We start from the raw sequence: 13,302 nt of genomic DNA, 5'->3' as shown, positions 1-13,302 counted from the left end.
GATTGGATACTAATGTAGTGTTGACTACTGACAATTGAATGATAAGAGCTAATTACGAGACCTCATGTCACAATCATTTTCCATTTGTGCGCTTATACTAGCTCCACACTGTGTTTTGAGCATTTTCTTCTAAATTACGAATAGGAACTGTACTGACAATGGTGTACAGATTGTCAACTGTTTAGTTAGTGTTTTGTTTCCATTCTTGAACATCGTATTGCGTAAAATAAGGTAAATGAACATGATGATGGATCCTTTCCGTTTCCGATGGGCAATTGGCATTATTGCTGCAGATATTGGCATCGTTAACTGGGTTATTGTGGGAATAGGCCGTGTAATACGCCAATATCTTACATACATTCTGCATTTTCCAGATTGAGAAAACGCGAGTCAGAGCTCCTACAATACAGAGATAAATTGAAAGTTGACGTTCATTTTGCGCTCAAATAGGCTCAACCGAACTGGATCTACGGTTTACAGTGGAATACAAATCACTCAACATGAACGGAAATCCAACCCAGAGTCCTTTCATTATAAGGTGACAAGAGTTCGTTCCTTATAGGCAGATACAAAATTTCAACAATATAATCACGTGAATGTTCCAATCGTTGTCAATCCAGATCCCAGAAGTTTCTGAAAAAGTTAAACCGCCTTCCTCACTTGTAAGATATCTGATTATATTTATGCCAAAATAATAAGCCAGGTCTGAATTTAGAAAGGTAACTCGAATAAAGTAACGATTAGTTACTTTAATTAAAAGTTACTTGTATAATTTCGGTAACGCGATAGTGAAGCGATTACCGAAAGATTAACGCGTTACTCTTAAACCATCTACGATAAACGCAAATAAATGTAATTACTTTTCTAGAAGGTTCTTGAGTAACAGTGCTTATATTTTATCCATCAGTATACGGTTTGTTTAAATGTATCGTTGGCCTAGATTCCTGCTGCACTAAGATGCTTACTGTATACACTGCTAGTACAACCAGTAACCAGTGTTGCCACAATCTGAGGGCACAATTTCCCTTTCCAAGGGGCAAAATTTCCCTTTTTGGACCAATTTTTCCCTTCACCTATACAAATATAATAATAATAATTATTATTATTACTATTATTAGCAGTGCCCTAGTAGTAGCAGCAGCAGCAGCAGTAGTAGTAGTAGTAGTAATATTTCCGTTGGTCCATGCTCGTATGAATAAAAAATGAAACAAAATATTCACATACATGTGAAATTCCCTTTTCCCTTTTGGATAAATGTTCGGTCCAAATTTCCCTGCAATAGGGAAATTTCCCTTCATGTGGCAACACTGCTAGTAACTACAATCGTCTTGCTTGAAAGTGTCGAGAGAATGCAGTGACGTCTAGTGGTGTGAAGAAGAATTACGAATTGAGCAGCCACTGTCAGTCATTGTTCGTGGCCTTGCAACCGCCGAGAGGTCGCCAACAACTCTCAGGGCCCAAGGTCGGTCAGTAGAACTAGAGTGGCCGCCAGGGACAGCAGCTTCATAAATCTTCCCGAAGCCTATTACTCCGGAAGCGTTGCTAATATTACATCACTTTACTCATTCAACACTAGTCGCTGGCTTGAATGCACCATCTTGCCACGACCGGAGACAATTGTCACCCATAAAGGGGAACGAAGTTTCGGCGTCAGAACAATCTTCATCAGCGCATTTTGCGACTGGAATATACACGATTTAACCATAAAATATTGTGATTTGCAAACATAAGGCAAAATATCCACTACGGGTCAATCTTGCTTTCTTGTCTGTTCGTAGTTTATCGGCTATCCAATAGAAGCGAGCCAACCAGAGATTAGTACCACAGATAAACGTAATAACAGATATTGAACTCGGGTAGCAAACCATCTTCGAGATCATTTACTGTCCGCAAGAAGTCTGAGAGGACAACCATTGATTTATTTTTAATAGCCTGGATGACTGATGTGGGGAGGGGGTACCATCTCTCATGTGCCCCACTGGCTGTGACAAACTCTTCTTCCTTTAAGATTTCTATTATTTTTCCCATCGCATATTCAGTGTCAACTTTGCGATTCTGTTTGCCAAAGTGTATGGGGAAGGGGTTTATTTATTCTTCAAGCCTTCTCGTGGACTAGGATAACACTATTTCAGAAATATTTTTTTTGCATTCATTTTCAGGAATTGCAACAGCACTATTTCTGTCTCGCTTATTCTTATTGCGTATTTTCCTTTTCGTTATTTAGTGTTTCTTTTCTTCCATTTTCGGCTACTCGCGACGATGAAGAACACCCAAGCTCAGGCCAAATTTGAATCCGGGGCCCTCGTATTCTAACGAATTGTGATAACTACTTCGTCACGAACGTCAGAAACGAGTTTCTTTTTAAAATAAATTTCAGGGATATTTCACATTTACATTACTTTAATTGTAAACGTGGAAATTCCAGTTAATTAATATTTACGCCGCAATCTTTCCGTTAGCCCTTTTCTTTGAGTCTGAGAGACACAAAATTCCCTGCATATTGTTAAATTGATTGATAGTAAGCAACACTGCTGCTTTCCGAACACTTACTTCGGCTGTACTTCCGGCCACGAAGCTGGACACCAACTCAAACGTGTGTGCCACTTTTTGTGAACAGAAGTATACCACCACGAGTATTGGTTGGCAGCATTGTTGTTTTGGAGATGGGTGGGACTTTGTAACAAAATAAACTTAACAATGTGCTCGAAACTCAAAAATTCAATAGAGGTACTAATCAACAATGAAGACCCCTCATTACGGGAACCAATCATGTTACAATGCAAAGTCATGTTCGTTTTAACAATCTGAAGAAGTTTACATAATACAGTGGTCTAACTATGCTTTAGAAAAGAGCTTTATAAAACTAATTAAAAGTCGCATACAGGATTATCTGATGGCTTAAATGAAAAGGTGTAAAAGTGTCACATTATTCTGAGTAATCAAAGCAAAACTGTTGCTACTGTGTCACACTTCACGTTTTATTTTCCAGAATTAACACAGATGGATGTGATGCTTGGGCAAGAACAATATACTCCCACTTGTCATTACTAGTCTGCAAATACACTTTAACTATCAGTGATTGACCTGCATGTCCCTACTTTGGCGTAAGCAACCAGTGTCTCCTGGTAATATTTAAAATGTATGCTGGGCGTGAACAGCCACATGTAAAACTGTAAGTCAAATAAAATCATGTTGAGTTGAGTCTCCTGGCAAATGTACACCCAACGGCGTAAGAAACAGTAGGCGAATTGTCCACCACCATTTTGATTCGGTCTGAATTACACAATGTGATGACAATGAATTGAAATAATGACTTCAATAACCAGATAACAATGCCTGCTTCGAACCAACAGAGTTTCATTCCTTAAAACAACACAGGATGTAGAATAAAGAAGTAATGAAAATAGCGGTGGACAATTTGCCTACCATTATCTTTGCCGTTGACTGTACAAGGTGAAATGTAAAGAGATGAGAACCAAATGTGAGATCTTGTATATTTTTTCAGACAACCAAAGGCCTCCGTGTGACGACATCATTTAGCCATGTTCGTTGAATATCCTGGACAGAAAAGACGACTTTGACGGATGTTTGCGGGATAGTAAAAGAACTGCACGTCAACCTCTGACCTGCCGCAAGCGAAGTTTTCGGCAAAGAACTCTCTTTCCATTTCAATCCAGCTTTCTTCGTCCAGCCGGCCGCTGACATTATGACGTAGAGCGAAGAGAAGGCAAAAACCTACGTAAATCCCCCCCATAAAAATGGTTCCTTCATCCGGTACGAGAAGGCTTTTTGGATCCTCCGAGTTCTCTCTTGTTTTTTTATCCCTGTGGTACGCGCACGTCAGCTGTTCCCTGTGAAAAAAAGGGTAAAGACGAAAAACAAATGAACAACGAGAAGTAACTCTGGCGTTGTCAGGGCGCATTTTTGTGACGTGTGTTACTAATTTCTCCTCCCCCTTCTGTCTCTCCCTCCCTCCCTCCCTCCAGACTCAAGGTAATTCCACAAATGCTCCCAGGTCTAAATAGAGGAAAGGGTTGCTACCAACCCGGCGTTAAAATGTGACCTCATCAGTCAAGCTGATGTTTTCTCATAGGCCAATGATCAAGCATTTGTTCCCTCGAGACAAGTGATATACGAGGAACTACCAAAAAGTTACATAGACATTAATGAAGTACAAGATCTGTTAACCTTCAAATAACAATGTTCGCAGAGGTTTGCGACTGTAGTGGACAAATCGATACAACAAAAAAATACACTTCTGTTTCATTATTGCTAGGCCTAATTCAGGAACTATTACAGCTATGAACTGGAATAAAATAGATCATTACAGTGAATTCAAAATACGGGCAAGCTTTTCGTGTGTCAGTAGGGATGATACCTAGATGATACCACTGATTAGAAGACGAGAAGAGAACGAGACAAATCTCAATACTATTTTTGGTTGTCAGCAAAAAAAAAAAGAGATGATACTGCCCCTCCTGACATGTTCAGGATAAAAAGAAAGCCATTTTTGGACAGAAAATATTAACGAAAGCGGTGAATATTGCCTTCTACACATTGTTGACATACATTGCGCAATGAGTGGGACATATTAGTAATACTAAGCAAATTGTCTATCGACATGTTTATTCTCTTTATTGTACGCAATGAGAGCTTCAAGAATTGAAACAAAACGCCAAACAAGTAGCTCACAATCTCTGCACCAACACACGTAAAAATCAAATCCTTAAAAGCACGTAAGATGCACGAGAAATATTAATGAAAATAGTCATGGACAATTTGCCGAGCATTACTTGTGCATTCCACTCTGTAGAACACCACTGAAAATTCTACAGGATGGAGAAAAACTTTTCTGAATAACCCTTTTCTCTTTCAGGTATCATCTCGAGCTTAGAAAAACGGACATTTTATCCTTTACGTGTGCAACCCCGCAGCATGCTATGCATGGTTGCACTGACATTACTATATGTCAGTCAGTGTAATAAAAGGGTAGAAAACCTTTCTTACATGTAATAAAGAGGTAAGGGTTTCATTCCAATGGAGGAGCGAGCACTTATTGTTATTCTGATCTGACTTTAAATTCTATTAAATTGTAGATAAAGTTTCAATTTAAAACTTATTGTTATTGTGTCCCCGTTAGGAATGAAACTAAAGAACCCCTCGATTACACGGCGACAGCGCTGGCCTCTAAGTCGCCATGAGAGACTCGGTATCTGAACGTAGCAGCAATTTGTAGGGCCGATGTTAATTTATTACTTATCGATGTTTAAAAAATTAATATTCTCTCCGAAAAAACCAAATGACGCTTAGATATCCACAGCAGGCGAACGTTCATGTGACCACAGGAATGGCGATCGCCTGAGTGTGCTTTCGGTCCATAATTGATACGGCCGCGAGGTGGTAGGAATTATGACCAGGAATGAATCAATATGCTGAGACGTGGCCTCGGGGCGAACTGTGAATATTGCTCCTTGCTGGGAAAAAATAGCTCAGCTGTCGTGTGTTACTTACCTCAAAATAAATGTAACGACACAGTAAAAGACATTCGACTGGTTTATGTGGAACCAATTCGATAAGGTCTCATCGAGAAAAATCTGTCAATTGAGGGTTGCTTAGATGCTAGAGTAAGGTTTCACAAATATGGGGAAAAGCTGAATGATAGATCTAACGATTGCCTGAAATAACCAAATTGAGCAAATTCTCAACTAATGAAAATTTCTGTTCTGAACTAATCTAACAAAACCAAGTGTACCGCAACATAATCTAACTTAACGAACTAATACCCTTATTAAATCACGAGTCAAAATAATATACAAAAAATTTAACAAAATTCTAACCTACCCAATGTGCAAAACAAAAAAAATATTCTAAAGTAACCCATCTTATCGTGCCGAGGTTAAGGTATCCAATCAAAAGACGTAAATTAACCTAACGAGGCATACCTAACCATTTTCTAGTTCTCTGTATACTTTTGTGAATTCAAGCTGACAAATGATGAAACAATGGGTTTATTCAGTCTATGGATATTACGGTTGTACACTGGGATCCATGAGTTTTACCATGCAAATTTTTCATGAGTATTTTCATTCATTTTTCTCTTACATCCTACGATGGATTTTTATGTATGCTGGTGCACAAATTGTCAACAGCTTGATTTGAGTTTACTTTAAATTCTTCAAGCTCTTATTGAGTTAAAATAAAGTGCACGAACATGGTGATGGACAATTTGCACGGTAATATTCATGGATCCCACTCTACAATTGAATGTACGTATTTTGTCTACTTCACTGTCCTTTAGCAGAAAATGTTTGTGAACTACTGTTCCTCGTATAACATATTCAATATGTGATTTTTGCACAAGAGTAACTGAATATAACATTGTATTTACAATTAGCGTTTCATTAAGGATAACTATATAACACATTCATCCAAGTGTTCCTTCAGCAATACAAGAGTGCAATGATCGTGGCTGGAAAGATCGACAGACATAGGAGCATGTGGTGTTTGACAAAGGTTACGTGCTTTAAAATTCGATCTTTCAATTATGAATCACGCTTCCAAAGGAGACTGGCTTAAAATATTAACCAAACTGGACGCAAACGCAAGCCTGTGGCAGCGGGGTTAATAATTTGTCTCTGCGAAATCTTATGTGCATTGCCCCGTACTGCCGATATATGTTGCAACGTTGCATGAACAATGTACGACAGCAAACTCTGTAATTGCTGGTTATCGCAGAGGTTGAGAGCGTTCAGTGGCGCCACTACGGCTTTGCACGCAAATGAACATTTCGATTTATTTTCCCTTGACTCGGGTCTTTTTAGTAGTGTTGCCCACGAGACGAGATTTTGGCCTGTCTCGTCTCGTGGAAATGCTGTCTCGTCTCGAAAATATTCGTTTGTCTTATGACACATGGTCAATCTCGTCTCGTCTCGAATTTTTAAAAGCCTGTCCCGTCTCGTCCCGTGGGCAACACTACTTTTTAGTCATAAATGGAGGTCTCGGCTTGCGGATCATGAAGAACTTCACAACAGTGAAAGATCTTTCTAATCGCAAAATATAGGCATTTTTTTAACCTTAGTCTAGAAATAGTTTTCTTATGATTTTGATTTTAGTCGCTTCTTTATAGGATTACCAGTCTGTATTCCTTGCAAGTTATCATTTAATCAACATCATTCTGTTTTACAATTGTTAATCGAATAGCATCCTCTTCTAGAATAAAATATAATAATATTCCAGTAAAATCGCCCCCTTCTCCGGATAGTAGGAAAAAATAAACAAAGCTGAACTTTTTCAGATATGTTCCGAATATTACGCAGACCAACATACTCAAGTCCCCAACCATCCGAGTTTAGCTTTCGCCGCCATATTACAAAGTCCATTGTTAATACGTCATTGACTACCCCCTCCCCTACAAACTTCAAGCTTCTTTTTAACATCACCAATATTAACCCAATTGAGACCTCGCCGAAGGCGTTTTGGTAATGTCGTCGTCTTGTAATGACGAGGTTCCGGGTTCGATAGCCGGTGGAGGTACACGGTGGTTCAGATCCCACTTTAAAATGTAGGTCGAGTCTCGATTAGCCTATCTCCGCATAAAGTGGACTTGAAAACTCGAACAATTCAACATTCACCCAATTCAATTATTGATGAGCAATTCCAGAAGTAACGGATTGACACTTTAGAAGCAGTTTTATTTATATTTTTTTTCTTTATATGTGGTTCATGAAACATAATGAAAAATATAACCCAGGAAATTTACAAATAGTAGTCTTTCTTGTATAGCAAAATGTATTTAAATGTATTCTGCTATCACTACATAAAAATAAATTAGAAGGTAAGATACCGACACAATTGGCAATGTATGAATCTGGATTTTCTGAATCAAAGTTAGTGAAATAGTACTTGATGAGGCAATTTTTTACAGACAAGTTTTAGAGTTTTGTAACAAATTCTCCTTTTTTTTAAAAAAAATGTACAGCACGTTGCTCTTCACTGATATTGCTCAAATATAAATAACTGTGTGTTGCAACAGCAAATCAAATTTAAAAACAGTGCGTATTACGAAATCATAGAATAAAAACGTAATTTCATCGAGCAGAACATTCGGTTAATGATATGAGCGAATATCCCTAGAATTTTCTCTCATTGGGGAAGTTTTCAAACATTACATTGTGCAAGATGTTCCATTTATCTAAGCTATCTTGCCTCACTATGTGCTAAGTAGTAAAGAAATTGCAACCAATCTGTTGCTACAAGCAATGAGGTATGTGCTTTTGTCCACTCTCAAAGGAGTATCACTTCTTTGTGTTGCTGATATACTTCGCATTAGAGAGTTGCAGATATTAGAATTACAATGTGTTTTTACAGCGAGGCCATAGTGCTACATTCTTTGCAAGACTGTACGAAGATATGAAGCCAAAGAAAAATGAATCCTACATTTGCGATAAACCTGCTCCATTCAAGTGTGAATGAAGTGACGCAGCAATCATTGAGAAATTGTGTTACATCAGGACGCCTAAATAAGACTGAGTCACGGCTGTGGGCATCGTGAAACACCGGAAGTATCGAACCACAACGTTCACTCCTAGCAGATTAGGTCTCATTTTGCAATTGCATCACGCCAGCAGTGGGTATGGCAGGAATTCCTGCTCTGGTGGAAATGAAATCAGAGCTCACTTCAGAAACAACTTCCTGGTTTTTCCTCAGGCTCTCAAGGTCGAAGATGGGGTGACAATTCAAAAGAAGAACGCTGGAATTTCTCAATTCCTGCAATGAGTAATTTCTCGTCGACCAGTGCCCGATGCTGACCCTGTTATGGGTTCGACCTGTATATACTCTGCAGGTTTCGTAAGTAGCCCTCGCTACTCAGCGAATAACGCAGGACTTTCTGGGGCAAATCTGCAAATTATTTTGCAAATTTGAAAAAAAAAAAGCCAAAATCAAGTGGACACGGGAAAGGCAGAATCTGAAATTATTTAAATATCCCTTTATATTTGGATTCAAACCTATAGGTGAAACGAAGGATTGTATATCCTTGGTGAAACCTTGTTGACATAATGCTTCGAAAAACTGCCGATATGACACACTTCATGACTGATGGTGTAAGGTTAATAGTAATCAGTCACACTGTAATCAAGGGGTACCGATGGCGGCGCATTGTTTCTGATCCCACTTCAAACTGCAGGCTAAATCCCGATTACAGCCTATCTGAGCATGAAGTGCACTTAAATTAACTTTGACAGTGCAAAAACAAATCGTTAGGCTGAGAAGCTAGAGGTCCTGGATTAGAATCAATGATAAATGATTCATTTTGGCTGCTCTCTTATGATTTTCATCCATTTACACCCATCGTCGCAATGAAGCTAACGGTGATTAAGATTGCTCAAAGAAATGCAAATGAAATTATCCTTCTGCAAAAATCTGAAAACATCGAATAGTCGTGCACCTGCATTTAAAAAGCACGACGTTAAATCTTTTTATCCTGTTTATAAGTGTCACAATTGCATACTCGCAAAAAAAATGTGATGTCTTCTATTGCTCTGCAACAAAATTCACGTACAATTTCTGATTCCCCAGCATAAACTTTCAACATTTCTTTGGCGTACACAATTTTCCCCTCAGCTTTTAGAATATTCTTCAAAACGCATTTTGAAAATCTTGTCTCTCTCAATCCCAACTGACGAATCAAAATTGCATTGCACTACACATAGACTAATCAGTACGATGTGAGAATTAAAACATAGGTGGCATCCGACAATAACCATAACGCTCATCAGAATTATATATGCAAAACATGAAAGTTTCTTACATGTGACGTCATTTCTTTGCTTTATTCATCTCTGCAATAATCAACAGTAGCTGCTTGACAGAATGCAAAATACTCAATGAACAAACATTGAGATTCTTAAGGTTCTATTTGGCTTCCCCGATAGCGTCGTTGCCTTGTAATCAAGGGGTCCCGGGTTCGATACCCGGTGGAGGCACATAGTGGTTCGGATTCCACTTTAAACTGTAGGTCCAGTCCCGATTAGCCTTACTGTGCATAAAATGGACTTAAAACAGCAAATCAATCAATCTTAAGGTTCTATTAATTGAGATTCTCAAGATTGGACGACCTCCAGCCTACGTCTACGAAAGTTTCCAAAAGAAAACCTGCCACACTGACTCAACTGTGTATATACACCTTGGTTAGTGGTACAGAAAGAAAGCAGCTTGATTATATTGGTTGCAATTTACGCAAAGACGGGTAAAATATAATAACCAGAAACTTTCTTCAAAAATCCAATTTTGCGCTTCCTTGCACGCCCTGTATACGAATGTAATGAGTCCCAAAGAGTTGATTCTGGAGCACATCTTGTGGCTGTAAATGGGGTAAAATCAGATCATGATCTTCTAGCACGTAGTTTTTCGAAATTATGGATGATTGCCCTTGAAATGGAAGCAGGGTTGTGGCTGCAAACCTCAGAAAATTGAAACCAAATATCACGCTGAGAGGAGGGAAAGCTAACAAAAGAAAGGCGGGAAAATGTAGTTCGTGATTTGTGTGTAGAGGGTGTGGTGTGCAAAAGGAAGCTTCATGAAAGTAGTTCTTCAGAAATTGTGTGGATTTTTTTTAGTGAAAAAAATGTAAACATTTCATCTGAATGTATAAAAAAGATATATATATAAGTGTAAAAAGGTTAAGATGTATTGTCGTAAAACAAAATTTTATAATTACCCATCACAAGTAGTAGCCATGCAATGCATTGTTGGTGTATGTACTATCACATGATGCTTACCTAGAAAAGGAAAGAGACAATATATAAATAAAAAATATATCTATATTTATCTGAAAAGTTCACAGCGGCAACTATATATTAGACATTACTACTTCTATCATTTTTATTGTTGCTGTCATCTGCATAAAGCGGAATATCGTGCGTTCAAGGAACAACTGCATGCGGCCACCACGGTGGCTAGCGATGGAGATCAAGACAACATTTTAAAAATTAAGACGATTGATTGATTGGAATTAAAATTATGGGTGTGTCAGCACTTCGACTATTTGCACCAGTCACATTATACGTGGCACATCCCCTTACCGCAGCTAAAATCAATATCTGTCTCCGAGAACAAAAATCTTCTCACTCATTTTAAAAGCGAGGCTGTCAAGGGGTTGTCAGCACACATATGGACACGGCACAACAGGACAACAAACAGTTCTACAGAGGATTATACTGGCAATGCCAAGAAGCAAGAGCTTCAAGACTGCAGTTACCGGCTGTACTACATGGACGTAAAGTTGAATTCATGGTGCCTTCTCAAAACGTCACCCCTTACACTCCCAAAATAGAGACGAGAACGAAACGACCAAACGAGAAAGACGCACAATTCTGTAAAAAACGAGACAAGACGATTTGTATACTACTCCCTGCATGGGCGTCGGCAGGGAGGGTCGAACCGGTCGGTCGACCCACCTGGAAATTCCCATCTACTTTTTTTTCCAATTTATGGCAATTTATAAATGAAGCCCTTTATTTCACCTCATTTTGCGTAATTGTTTAAAAATGCTCTTGAGTAGCGTACTGCATTGAACAACTTTCGCTCGCTCAAACTCGATTGAATCTCCCACGCTCGAATATATAGAATATAAAATATCATTTCAATGACAATAATCGTACAAATATGTGTAAAATTAGTGCTGGTAGTTTCAGCCCATAATAATCTATTCATTTTCATATATTACTATGTATTGGTCAGATAGACTAAATTACAATTTAACATGGAGATGATGACCATATTCACTTGAGTTTCAATTTCACTGCATCTTTCACTTCACTACGCATATTTGAAGGTCCACTACTACAGACAAACTACTGTTGTGCGTGAACTACTGGGCTTCGAATGTATACCGATCGTTTGAATGTTCGAGTGTTATTCGCTCGACCGAAGAAAGAAGTAAATTCCGTAAGCCATCTAGCGTCATCCGTGCGAACTATTAGACGATGGAGCAAAAAAGCCTCCATGCAGCACTCTACTCTCGAGATATCGAATTTATTACGAAACTTTCATAATTTGCAACACTGAAACTGTTAATTTGTAACTTTCACACGTTTTGAAGCTTCTTATACTACTGCGTTTGCTGCTGCTGCTCCTACTGGTACTGCTACTACTACTAGTAGTAGTAGTAGTAATAATAATAATAATAATTTAAAATACCGATAATGCAATAATTTTAAAAATGAACCCTCTTTAACAAACTTCTGCATATGGCACTGGTCTGTATCATAATATTTTTGAGGGGAGGGGGTGTCCTTGACATCTTCGATTCGACCCCTGCCCCCCAGGAAAATTTCTTGCGACGCCTATGACTTCCCCTGTATAGTTCGAAAGTACAAAATTACTTTGCTGTGAGTATTTATTCGTACATAAGTATATTTTGTTGCCCTGTCATGCCACTTTAGGCTAATCGCGAAGATTTGGATGAGTGATAAGATGAAATTGATGTAGGAACACTCACAAAGAACACCCATGGCCAGGTCGGAATTCGAACCCGGGACCTGGAGACGTAGCGCATTGTACTTACCACACCGCCAGGAAGGTCGTCATCTCGAATAGGCTTCGTAAACAGAAATATAACTATTGTTCCAGTCTTTCTGTTCCATTCATTCCCCTCTTTATCTCAGTGTAGTGGCATTGCCGTGGCCAGGATTATAGAAAAGGGGGGGGTACATATAGTATCAGCCCTTATTTTACCATCTTTTCCTGCCTTTGACGTTCCTATTTTTTAAGAAATATTGGGCCAAAGAGGGATATGACCCCCCCTCAAACCCCTCTCCGTGGGCACGCCACTGTGCGTAGCTTTTACTGTACAGGGTGGTGCAAAGTAGGTTGACAGTCTTTCTTTTGTATTTTACAGGTTGGTGATTCGTAATAGCGGGCAACCTGACAGTCCAGGACAGAAAGTGGATCCTGAAGTATTACTGGAAATGCAGAAACGGTGCACCAGAAGTGGAGAAAAAACTTCCACACTATAACAAAATAACAATACTACTGCCAACCTATTTTTGCACCACCCTGTATATTTCCAGACTCGAGACCGAGACCATCACAAACGAGACTGCCAAGTTTCGTCCCGATTAACTATCCCCACAGGGGACGGAACATCGCGCGAATATTTCTTCGCCTCCTCGCTTAATCAGTTACGCGGTTGACCCCTTAGCATTAGGCAACCCAACTTGACGCAGGGAGCGGCATGCTCTGCTGGTTGCAGAAACAAACGGAGCCATCGATCGGGGCCAACCACAATCACTATGCGCATTG

General features: G+C 39.1%; 1 protein-coding gene across 2 annotated transcripts in view; it reads right to left on the bottom strand.

Annotated features, from left to right (window-relative positions):
* Fas1 (fasciclin 1 Fas1 domain-containing) overlaps positions 1–13,302 on the bottom strand; it is a 239,328-nt gene that overhangs the window by 208,734 nt on the left and 17,292 nt on the right. The window lies entirely within an intron of this gene.

This window comes from Lepisma saccharinum, chromosome 24 (assembly GCF_977018435.1).
Source record: "Lepisma saccharinum chromosome 24, izLepSacc3.1, whole genome shotgun sequence".
Taxonomy (NCBI): Eukaryota; Metazoa; Arthropoda; class Insecta; order Zygentoma; family Lepismatidae; genus Lepisma; species Lepisma saccharinum.
This window is presented reverse-complemented; position numbering and strand designations above follow the sequence as displayed.